This window comes from Ranitomeya variabilis, chromosome 3 (assembly GCF_051348905.1).
Source record: "Ranitomeya variabilis isolate aRanVar5 chromosome 3, aRanVar5.hap1, whole genome shotgun sequence".
In the NCBI taxonomy this organism is placed as follows: Eukaryota; Metazoa; Chordata; class Amphibia; order Anura; family Dendrobatidae; genus Ranitomeya; species Ranitomeya variabilis.
In genome coordinates this window covers 81855106-81868264 of record NC_135234.1, presented here as the reverse complement: position 1 = coordinate 81868264, position 13159 = coordinate 81855106, and positions in this window count along the sequence as shown.

Genomic DNA, 13159 nt, shown 5'->3' with positions numbered 1-13159 from the left:
TAGAGCCATAATACATACATGTGCACAATGTTATAAACTGCCTCATGGTAAAAAAAAAAAAAGTATTATAAAATAATTTAAAGTATATTTAATATATCATAATCGTTTATATATATATTTTTATATTTTATTGAGAGATATATTAGAGTGCTTATCATTGTGCCGGAGGACATTGCATATAAATTGTATTTATTATACTTATTACAATTTGCAGACCTTATATTTTCATATAACTTGTTTTATCTGCATTAATTTGAGACATAATACATGTAATTCCCATGAAAGATGTGTAAAATTTAAAATAATAGACTGAAGAGTTAAGTACAAAATGACATTTAGTTTTCCATGTAACATCCTGTAAATCTCATGGCTTACCGATCGCTCGCACCCATAATACACCCGTCCTTTATAATTGGAGTTAGTTGTGTAATACTGTAACATGACGTTAAGGGGCATTCCCATCTCTGAGATCCTATCCCAATATGTAGTATGTGCAATAATAATAGTATTAGCAAATACCTCCAATTAGAAATGTAGTATAGTTCTTCTGATTCGCTATGTCTCTTACCACAGGTGCAGGACATTGCAGTAGCTAAGGTATCCATGGTCACAACCACTCATTATGTGACAATTAGTTACTTAGTTAACTGTGAATGCTCGTAACCATGGATACCCAAGCTACTGCAATGCCCTGCACATGGGGTAAGTGACATAGCAAATTAGAAGAACTATACTACATTTCTAATTGGAGGTATTTGCTAATATTATTATTAATACCCCTACTACATATTGGGATAGGATCTTGGAGATGGGAATAGCACTTTAAGTGTTTTTGTTTTTTTTCAGAATGGCTGTATCCATTCATACAAACGGTCATGCTGCTTTGTGGTTTTCATGTCGTAATTCTGTTTGTTAACTCATTTATTTCCTATACAAGTTCTACCAGTAATAGTATTTTATAAAGTCATGAGTCTCGGCAGTAGGTTAGAACGGCTGAGCAATGAAAGCAGCAGAATTATACACCGTTATAGTGCTATACCGTTACAGGGGTTGTCAGGGAACATTGTGCTCATATTCCCTATGTAGACATCACAGACACTGTGTGTGCCAGATTAAATAGTTGCTGTGTTCTGGTGGACGCCATCTTTGTATTACAAGGAACATGTACCTCTACCACCGCTGCAGGGGAAATGCCTGGCTGGCCAGGGCATCACCCAGCAAAGTTGCTGCAAAGAGTGAGGTTTAGGGTGATCAGTCGATCACTTTCTGCATTTTAAAAGGGTTGTATGTGATAAAATAATTCCCTTATTCATGTGTCACAGTATACCGTATTTTTCGGACAACAAGACGCACCGTCCCATAAGACGCACCTAGGTTTCAGAGGATGTAATTAGAAAAAATTGAAGCAAAAAATGTGGTCAATTCTGTACTTAATATTACCTATCCTGGTATGCATGGCCCCCTCATCCCTACCCTGGGATGCATGGCCCCCTCATCCCTACTCTGGGATGCATGGCCCCTCTCATCCCTATCCTGGTAGGCATGGCCCCCCTCATCACTATCCTGGTATGCATGGTCTCCATCTCTGTCCTAGTATGCATAGCCCCATCCTTATTCTGGTATGATTGGTCCCCATCCTGGTATGCAGGGTCCCTCTCATCCCTACCCTGGTATGCAGGGCCCCTTTCATCCCTATCCTGGGATGCATGGCCCCTCTTATCCCTATCCTGGTATGCATGGCCCCCTCATCACTATCCTGGTGTGCATGGTCTCCATCTCCGTCCTAGTTTGCATAGCCCCATCCTTATTCTGGTATGATTGGTCCCCATCCTGGTATGCATGGCCCCCCATCTCTGTCCTGGTAGGCATGGCCCCATCAGAAAAACATTAAAAAACACCCCAAACCATTACACTTACCTGCAGCTGCTGGAGAACTGACAGTATGGCATTCAGGAATGTCCACATGGGAGAAATACGGTAAGTGGCAGACTTGTGGGCAGAAAAATAGTTTGTTACAGTTCTGGCACAGTAGATGAAATTTTACAAAATCTATAAAATCTGGAGATAAAATTTATCTGTGCAGATCAGCAGAATTTCTGCAATAATGTCTGATTTGATGAGGATTTTGCCACTGTTGAATATCTACTTCAGATTAGTCCTTTGTAGAGTACCGTAAATGTATAGTTTAGAAACGGAAGGACCCAGCGTATGGGCTCTTATATAACACTTGTTGCTATCCGTACAGTTCTCTTATACTGTATGTATTGAACAAGCTTTGTCCATATGTAAATGGCCATTGCCAACACTGCTTAATGTCGTTTTGATGACTCTTGTTCAACTGGCATAAAAGAATTATATCCCTCATGGACATAATTATAGGTGACGTAAAAGGTAGCAACTAGTGATGAGCGAGTATACTCGTTGCTCCGGTTTTCCCGAGCACACTCGGGTGTTCGCCGAGTATTTGTGACTGCTCGGAGATTTAGTTTTTGTTGACTCAGCTGCACGATTTACGGCTGCTAGCCAGCCTGAGTACATGTGGGGGTTGCCAGGGAACCCCCACATGTAATCAAGCTGTCTAGTAGCCGCAAATCATGCAGCTGCGGCAAGGAAAACTAAATCTCCGAGCACTTACAAATACTCGGAGACCACCCGAGCGTGCTCTGGAAAACCCGAGCAATGAGTATACTCGCTCATCACTAGTAGCAACCTAAGACGATCCTGGGAATCCTCTGGCCCATATGACAGTGCTCAAAATGATCCGTAACAGTTGCAGGGTCTTATTTAATAAAACATGACATGAAAATAGAACTCGGATATCCTTTACATCTTGTGACATATATGTTCATGTACATTGGCAGTGATATCGAAGACGCATGTAGGTCTGCATCTACCATCAAAAAGCAGTTCTAACTGTAGAAAGTGAAAGACTTCCCCCCCCCCCAAAAAAAAAAAAAAATCCAAGTGCACAATTAAATGGCATCTGAACATTAATGAGAATTGTGGCATCCATAAGCATTAACGTCCTATTGAGGCCACGTTCAGTATTACTAATTAAATGGTATTCAAAAGGAACCTGTCACCTGAATTTGGCGGGACCAGTTTTGGGTCATATGGGCGGGGTTTTCTGGTGTTTGATTCACCCTTTCCTTACCCGCTGGCTGCATGCTGGCCGCAATATTGGATTGAAGTTCATTCCCTGTCCTCCGGAGTTCACGCCTGCACAAGGCAATATTGCCTTGTGCAGGTGTGTACTACGGAGGACACAGCATGAACTTCAATCCAATATTGCGGCCAGCATGGAGCCAGCGGGTAAGGAAAGGGTGAATCAAACACCTGAAAACCCCGCCCATATGACCCAAAACTGGTCCCGCCAAATTCAGGTGACAGGTTCCCTTTAACCCTTATCCGGCTGAATAGGTACAATTGTAACTATTCCGTTTTAAAATTGCAATAACTTTTTTTTGAAAAGACGTAGAGGGCTGAAATTTCGTGACATCTCTACATTTTTGGTCCAGAATATATTGGCCAAATTTCAATAAAATATCTCCACCCGCTTCCGAGATAAGGGGTCGAGATCTTTTTGCATCCATAACAAGCTGCATAGGTACAAATGTACCTCATATATTTTGAATGAAGATAATGCAAGGGAAAAAGCATACATTTTTTTTTAATGATAATGCTATTTAACTATTATAAACAAGTAAAAAACTGTTCATTTACATTATAAAAGAAAATGTAAGAAACTTTTTTTTATTGATTTTCTTTGCAAGTAATGCATGTTGGCTTTGCTACAGAGTGTTCATCGCAAATGGGTTTCACACAAACCACACAAGACTTTCTAGTCTTGCGTTGTTTTCGCCTCAGGTCTCTGCAGACATAGCAACTACCAACAACAGGGGAGGGTCCACGACTACCATGAGGTATGTTGGGGCCAGCTGCTGGCTGCGATGCTACCACAATGCATCGTCCAAGCACCATTTCTACTGCACCTCGAAGAAAATGGTTTCTCATTATCATTTTGTTTGTACTACGATCTTCAATTGCAATCATACACAGCTGATTTGCGAGATCTTTCAGGAACTTTCTTCGTTGATCCTTTGCCCTGAAGCTTGGATTGTGTTCTCTGTAGATGATGTAGGATGCTAACCCACTGACATCAATCATATTGTAGAAAAATGCCAAAGTCCAACGTGATGTTCGTCGTTTCACAGTGTACTCTCCCAACATTTTATCCATAACATCAACGCCACCTTTTGTTATGTTGTAGTATTTTATTATCTCTGGCTTGGCTGCTAGTGTCTCTTCAACTTCTCCCGTCATGTGCATAGATGATAGAAGCACGACTGATTTGTTCTTCTTTGGTACATATGAACAGACTGTTGCATCATGATTGTAGGCAAAATTTGTCGAGTTTACAGGCCTTTCTTTGGCAGGCTGCATGTTGTTAGGTAGGAACCTTTTGTTTTTTCTCACTGTACCAACTAGTGTCATGTTCCAGGAGTTCAATACCTTAGCTAGTTCCATGGTTGTAAAGAAGTTATCGGTGGTGACATTTCTTCCAGAGCCTTTATACGAGCTCACTAGGTCCAATACTGTTCGTTCTCCAATGTTTACTTGTCGAGGACCATCAGTTGGTTTCCCAGTGTAGAGCTGACCTTGTAAAGGGTAGGCATTTGATGAGTCACAAGCCCAGAAAATCTTTATGCCATATTTAGCTGGTTTTGAAGGTATATACTGGGTAAATTTAGTATGACCTCTAAATGGAAATAATTGCTCGTCGACGGTGATACAATGATATGGCTTGTAGGCTCTCTCCAGATTACTGTTCAGCATTGTCCAGATGTCCCGTATTGGTGCAGCTTTATCTGTTTGCACACGTTCTGCACGTGTATTTTCGTTGTCAAACCTGATAAATCTGAGTATCATCTTGAAGCGGTCACGAGACATGGCTGCACGTATAAGAGGCAGAGCAGCAACATTCCACATTTCCTCCAGATTCTCTTTGTTGGCTCTGTGCACACCAGCAGCAATCAGTATGCCCAAAAATGCATGAAGTTCAGTTTCAGTAAATTGCTTGAATGTTTTTTGTGGTGGCCGTTTGGAAGAATCAGGAAAACGTTGTACCAGTTCGTTGTTGTAAGCATCACAAACTCTCTTGGCCTTTCGATTCGTTTCCAGTAATATGATGTCACACATCTCGGGAGTCATGATGGACTTGAATAGCTCTTTTGCTGTATATAGGTTGCTGATTGCTGCAGGGCCACCTCTTTGTCGTAGGACATTACGAGATTTTGTTTGTGCATTTGGCAGTGGATTACTGCACCATTGAGGTTCATCCTTAGCAGTCCAAATGTCGCCTGCACTTTGAGGCACAGAATCATCCTCAACACTTTCGTCTGATTCGTATTCATTTTCATGCTCTATGACCATTTCTTGTTCAATGTCTGAATCTTCTTCAGTAACATCCACTTGTGGTACATAGTTTTCATCATCAGATGCAACATATGGTTCATCCTCATGCTCAGAATCAGATTCTTCTAGCATTCGCATTATTTCGTCAGACGTAAATCTGTAAATATGAAAAAATGTAAAATAAATAATTTTCCGAAATACTACATTATTGGCTTTTCACAAAATTATACTAACCTGCAAACACGTTTTCTTGGATTATGGCGGAAACTAAATCCAGCATTATTATCACTCATGATGACTTGCTAGATGAATTTTGGCTTCGTATTTTGTGCTGAATATAAATAAAACATCGTAAAACAATATGTAGATACTAATTATTATCCATTTTTCGTATAAAAATTATACCTATAGTGATAAGTTTCATACAAAATATATGTAAGCCAAGTCCAGGCTGAAAGACAATTTGACTGTTCTGTCCCCACATAATGAGAATAAAGGTATAACTGGCTGTTAGATGCTGTGAGACTTTCCTACCTTCGTTTCCAAGAAATTGAAGACTTCACAAGCCTAGAAATGTGTGCTCACAGCAATGAGATGAACAGCAAAATGGCTAATGAGAGGAGGGAGGCAGGAAGACAAGTAGAAGCCACTCCCAGTTTGAATTAACTTAATTGACAGCAACATAAGTGACCAGTAACAACACTGAACAATAGATATCAGCATAACATTTGTAGCTGAATGAACTTTAGTTTCTGAAACCAAGTAAAGTCTTCCCACAGTGGAGGTATATGTGAAGGTACAATTGTACCTATGCAGCCTGTTAAGGTTGTAAAATTATGCAGCCTGACAAGGGTTAACAAGGAGAAATGCAAGATTCTACATCTGGGCAAGAAAAACAAAGATAACATCTACAGAATGTGAAGAATAGAACTAAGCAACAGCATGTGCGAAAACAGGATAAATATTGTAGAACATTGTGCACTTGCAGGAGCCACAAGTTTAGCTGATCAGTTCAGATTTGTATCCATTAGATGTAAAGCATGAGGAAATCTGGTGAATCCCCAATCAGTATTATTGTAGCTAGTCTATTTCCTGCCACTATATATATTGCAGTCAGTACAATCATTTTCAGTATCTAAGTATTTTGAATGTGTTAATTAAAGGGTTTGTCCAACTTTGGGGATAACTTTGTTTTCTCCATTGCATGTAGTTGGCGCTAAAAATCATTTTTGCAATTGGGTTTTATCCAAATTTTGCACCACAGTTTGCCTTCTATTGCTGGCTATAGAATGAGCTGAGAATCTCCCAGTCAGTCCACTATGACAGTCTGAAAGGTAATTTATAATACTTCATCTGCCTTTTTTTAACCTGAGCTCTTCTCAGCTGATTTATGACCACAGTCCACATCAAAGTTGAATTGACAGGGGCACAATTACTGTAAAAGTCAAACTGTGCAAAATTTTGAATGAAGCACAAATGCAAAACAAAATTGACCCCCACTTGAGGTCTCTTTTAACCTGCCCCCCCAAAAAAAACCCCCAAAATAAATATTTTTAAGCATGCTTGTACTTGATTTGATAAAAATTGCAGTGAGCAGTTGACAAATGAGCAAACTCCGGTTCATCAGTTGACACATCTTTTATGTGGAGTAGTGTTGAGCGAACGTGCGGTCTGTGTTATCCGAGCATGCTCGTGTGCTGAGTGACTTCGGCGTGCTTGAAAAATATGTTCGAGTCCCCGTGACTGCATGTCTCACGGCTGTTCGACAGTCGCAACAAATGATTGTCTAGCAAACAGGCAATCCCTGCATGTGTTGCGGCTGACGAACAGCTGCGGGACATGCATTGACGGGGACTCAAAGATATTATTCGAGCACACCGAAGTCACTCGGTTAGCACATTCACTCATTACTAATGTGGACCTAAATATCATTGTTTTCACCTCCACATCTCCCTCGGTAATCAGGGAATGAGGTCCTGACGATATACAAACTTTATAGGGCGCAAACAATTGCATTACCGATTGTTCACCCCATATAGTTTGCATCGGTCTGGGTTAAAGAGCCGTTATCTGAGTGCTGATCAATTTATGTTGCGAGTTTGAACTTTTTCGGGCAGTAAATTTGCCCTTGTAAATGGTTAATTCATCAGGTCACTGGTGACCATTAGTGATAAGAGAGTATACTCGTTGCTCGGGTGACCTCCGAATATTTATGACTGCTCGGAGATTTAGTTTTCATCGCGGTAGCTGAATGATTTACAGCTATTAGCCAGCTTGATTACATGTGGGGATTCCCTAGCAACCAGGCAACCCTCACATGTACTCAGGCTGGTAGCTGTAAATCATCCAGCTGACGCGATGAAAACTAAATCTCCGAGCAGTCATAAATACTCAGAGGTCACCCGAGCAACGAGTATACTCGCTCATCACTAGTGACCACCACTGTTCTGAACCTGAAATGCACCCAGAGCATATTTTCTGTGCTTAAAAGGAACCTGTCAGCAGTTTTGGCCAACATAAGATAAGGCCACCGCCTTTCAGGGCTGATATAGCATTCTATAATGCTGTAGATAAGCTGCCGGTCGGACCTGCAAGATAAGAAAAATAACTTTTATTATACTCACGCGGGGGGCGGTCTGGTGCGGTCCGATGGGTGTCGCAGGTCCTGGTCTGGCGCCTCCCATCTTCTTGCAATGCTGCCCTCCTGCTTGCTTCATGGCTCCCCGGCATCGGCACTCCTGCACAGGCGAACGTATCTGCCCTGTTGAGGGCAGAGCAGAGTACTGCAGTGCGCAGGCGCTGGGCCTATCTGACCTTTCTGCGCAGGAGCGCGATGCCTGGGAGTGATGAAGCAACAGGAGGACGACACTGCAAGAAGATGGGAGGCGCCAGACCCGGACTTGCGACACACATCGGACCGGACCGTCCCCTCGGGTGAGTACAAGTTATTTTTCTTCTCTTGCAGGTCAGACCGGGGGCTTATTTACAGCATTATAGAATGCTGTATATAAGCCCTGAAAGGCAGTGGCCGCATCTTATATTGTCCAATACTGCTGACAGGTTCCCTTTAAGTAAAGCACTATACTATAATTATACGATGTCTGTATGACTATGTAACTACTTTACTGACTTTTAAAAAAAAACAACTAAATGTGTTCAGACCATTACTAAAGATCACTTTTTTGGTCAATGTTGCATTTTCTTTCAGACCGTTTAAGAGTTGTCTTGCTGTGTCTTTTCAGTTCACCAGCCTCTCAGCTTCCTGCTTGCTGGGGGCGCTGCGCTCCTGCTTGATTGACAGTTTAGACTTGCAGCTTCTTCGAGCTTCTGTCGTTACTGCTTTATTAGACAGCTTTGCCTCTGCATCATCGAAGGTGCACAACAGTGCTGAAGCTGGACGGGATCAGGAACCATGCACTCCAGTGACCCCGGACCGCTTCAGTACAAGCATTATTGGAAAAAGCTTGAAAACTCTGAGCATGTTCTGCCACCGCTGCTAGACTGCAGCAAAGACCGCTTCCCTTGGCAAGGAGCCAGAAAAACTTAAAAAAACCCCAAACCTCTATTCTTGAGAATGGAGAAGAAATTTTATAACTTTGTAAAGTTTTTTTTGTTTACAAACACTTTGCATTTTTATCATTCTAAGAAGAGAATTCTTTAAGGGTACCGTCACACAGTGCCATTTTCATCGCTACGACGGCACGATTCGTGACGTTGCAGCGTCGTATGATTATCGCTCCAGCGTCGTAGACTGCGGTCACACGTTGCAATACACGGCGCTGGAGCGATAATTTCATGACGTATTTGCGATGTAGAAGCCGTGGGTTACTGTGCGCACATCGTATACAACCTGTGTCACACGATGCAATCATGCCGCCACAGCGGGACACTAGACGACGAAAGAAAGTTTCAAACGATCTGCTACGACGTACGATTCTCAGCGGGGTTCCGGATCGCAGTAGCGTGTCAGACACTACGATATCGTAACGATATCGCTAGAACGTCACGAATCGTGCCGTCGTAGCGATGAAAATGGCACTGTGTGACGGTACCCTAAGACTTCAGTTGTTGCTGAACTTCTCTTATCTCCTTAAGTTGGAATACAACAGCTGTAATACAGAAAGTTGTATCTTTATAGTCGTTGAATGGTGTGGCCAATTCAATATTATCCAAATTATTGCGCCAATTTATTTTTTATTACTTTCTTGTAATGCTTGTTTATTCAGGCTGTTTGTAGGTCCGCAAAAAGGACAGGTGGTGTTTATGACGAGTTTTTGACACAGCGTATTTACGCTGCACAAAAAACACAGCGTCTAACAGCTTCGGTAAATAAACATTTTCTTTGCAAATTTTCCCCATATACTTGAAGAAAATCTGCAGGTAAAAATCGTAAGCTACTGATCTGAAGAATGCTCATTTACGACAATCAATTTTTATTTTTTGTACTGGATAACGAAAGTAATACATAAGTATCTAGAGGGACTGCATACACAAAAGTTTTTGCAAAATTATCGAAGCAATCATAAATTTGTTACCAATGTGCCCCTATTATAACCTTTACAATAATGCTCTGTGTAATGCCTGACCGTAAAAGGGAACATCCTTAAATTCCTGGCCGATGTTTCACAGTAAATGTGCGTAGATTGGTTGTTTGTTTAAATACATAAGCAGAAAACATTCGATTTTTGAGAGCGTTCTGCATTCTTTTTTGGCAGATGGTAAGTTTTAAGATCAAATATTTCATTTGCATAATTCACCTTTCACAAGCAACCCCAGCAGACTCCGCTATCTATGAGAAGAGGCAGCTGTTAAGAGTGTAGATAATAGAAAACCATCATAAATAGCTAGGTGTCACACTATTGTGTATGGTTTATATTGCACTTGTTGCCAAGTGATGCATTTTCCATAATCAGTAAGTGTAGAGATATTAAGGTCCAATGTTAGAATAATAGTGAGTGAAATGTAGATTTCCAGCACAGTCTAGTTGGGATGATCTGTCTCAGGGCTTGTTTCTTATTGTTGTTCCAGTTTTCCCTTTTATATGTTAGCACTAGTAATGAGCGAATGTGCTCCATAAGATGTTATCCCGCCATGCTCGTGTGTTAACCGAGTGTTTCGGAGTGCTTGAAAATTATGTTCCAGTCTCCGCAGCTGCATGTCTCGCGGCTGCTCAACAGCTGCAACATATGCAGGGATTTCCTGTTTGTTAGGCAATACCGGCATGTGCTGCAGCTGTTGACTCGACTCAACTGTTGACTCGACTGTGGGGACTTGGCCGAATAACAACTTTCCGAGCATGTTCGCTCATCACTATTGTGCACTGTAATAGGTCTATAACCTCTAGTGTATGCATGCATATTTTACACTGTTACTTTGCAGGTAATAAGCTATAATTAAAGGGGTTGTGCAGTAAATAATGTTTTTTTTTCAAATGTTAGAAATTGCTAAAATAAACATTTTTGTAATTTACCTTAACTAAACATTTTGAGGGATTTCATAACTATTTGTGTCAGCCATTCATGTGACCAGAGCGTTCGACAGATAGGAGGGTAGCGCCTGTCACCTGGGGAGAAGAAAGGTGCGGTTTTCTATGGGTCCAGAATACTGGCAGCATAATTAGATGATGCAACTAGGGGATCTGTACTAGAATAATGTGGAAATGACTAGCTTACCATGGCTGTGACTGAGGCTAGGTGGCGGAACTAGGCGGGCTATGGAGAGGGTGACCTTACTAAGGGGTAGATTTGATGAATATTTATTAAACTCCTTTGGCTACATGCTGTGCTGATGCTAGGAGACAGAGAAGAGGAACTACAGAACTTCTGGTCAGGTGACAAGTGATCAAATCTTTACCATTTTTAGTAAAGGTAAATTACAAATTTGTTTTGTTCTTTTCTAGTGTTCCATTTGCTACCTTTTGAAAAACTATTTGTAGTCACTTGACCTGCCCTAACAGGGGCTTTTCCAATGAACAATGTTAATTTTAATCAATAGATCTTTGAATAATAAGTTCCACAATTGGATGTGAGATGAATTGTCCTCATGGAAGACATGTAATAATTAACAATATAAACAAAAATGCTTTATTCTATTGCTCAATATATATTGCTAACACAATAGACTGTAATTGATAAAAATCTATTTCATGTTCTAAGACTGATTATCGGACACCACAAAGAAAGGGTTTAACAAAGTTTTAAGCATTTTAGTGTAGTGTTTTATTAGTAATCATACAAAAAAAAAAATAGAAAAAGGTTGGTTTTTTTACGACTCCATACTGTACTTTTGTGTCTCCAGAGGCATAGAAAGTTTATTTTCTTTCAAAATTGCATAAAACCAAAGATAGTCTCCATAGTGTATTAGGGATAAATCGACCCATGTAAAGAAGACAACCATAGCTAGACCAGCAAATGAGTAGATAATAACGCAAGATTAAAATCAATGTTCTAGTCTGTATGCAATCTAAAATTGAATAGGTCCATCCACGTGTCGGAGACAGTACAAGTTATCTGTGGGGGCTTCCACATTTATTTTTGACAAATGTTTGTTGCCAATGTTAGAACAATTAAATCTATATATTAGAATATACCTCTTATTTCCCCCTTCAATGACAATGAGGTGGTCCTTTCATTCTTCCGTTTACAAGTGGCTGCTGCAGTAGTCTTCAGTAGTCTCAGCAGTTACTTGCCGTACCAAATCGCTGAGCTGTAAAGTCAGTAGTACGACACATAACTGTGATGTCGCACCATTAGAATTTTGGGAAAATATTAACAACATTGAACAGATTTCTGGTTACCTGCGCCTAATACCAAGAAGCACTTCTAATAGTGATGGGCAAATGTGCTTGGATAATGTTGAACATGCTCGTGTGCTAATCGAGTGTCTTTGGTGAGCTCAAAAAATATGTTTGAGCCCCCGCGGCTGCATGTCTCATGGCTGTTAGACAGCTGCAACACATGGAGGGATGTCCTGTTTGTTAGACAATACCTGCATGTGTTGCTGCTGTCTAACAGCCATGAGACATGCAGCCGCGGGGACACAAACCTATTTTTCAGGCACGCCGAAGACACTCCGTTAGCACCTGATCAGATAACGCCTTGTCCGAGCACGTTCGCTCATCACTAATTTCCAACATTAGTCTGGATAGAACACATCACGTGCCATTTCCTACTCATTTCCGTCCGTCTATAATACATTTTCGATGCTATCCATTTCAGAGAATATATCTTTTTGAAGACTGTTATTACGTGTGTAATCAGATTGCTGATTCTTTTTAATAGCACAATCGCATTGTGCACTTTGTGATACTATGAGCTGGTTCTTTGTGAAGAGTGTGCATCCAAAGCCATCCTGTGGTTTCACAGAGAGATACCAGCTGTTGGTATATATATATTTATATATTCGTGTCGATCAGGAATAGTAAAGCCTTTAGTTAAAAGCATGTAATCGGCGTCATATTTGTACATATCTATATATTCTATTCGTTCACCTGTACATTATGTATCGGTATTAAATGATGCAGCCATTCCACTTATGAATGTTCCAAGACGGATTGTAAATCATCAGTATGTGCCTTGTATTGTACCTGTTACTGTAAGAAATTAACTGCCATAATAAATATATCAACATACCACATGGTCTCGTGCATGGACTTTTTTTTTTTTCATCTCGATAGATGTGGTATTCAGAGATAAGCTCTTGTATAAACTTCTTGCATATTCCAAGTATTATAAAATGATACATT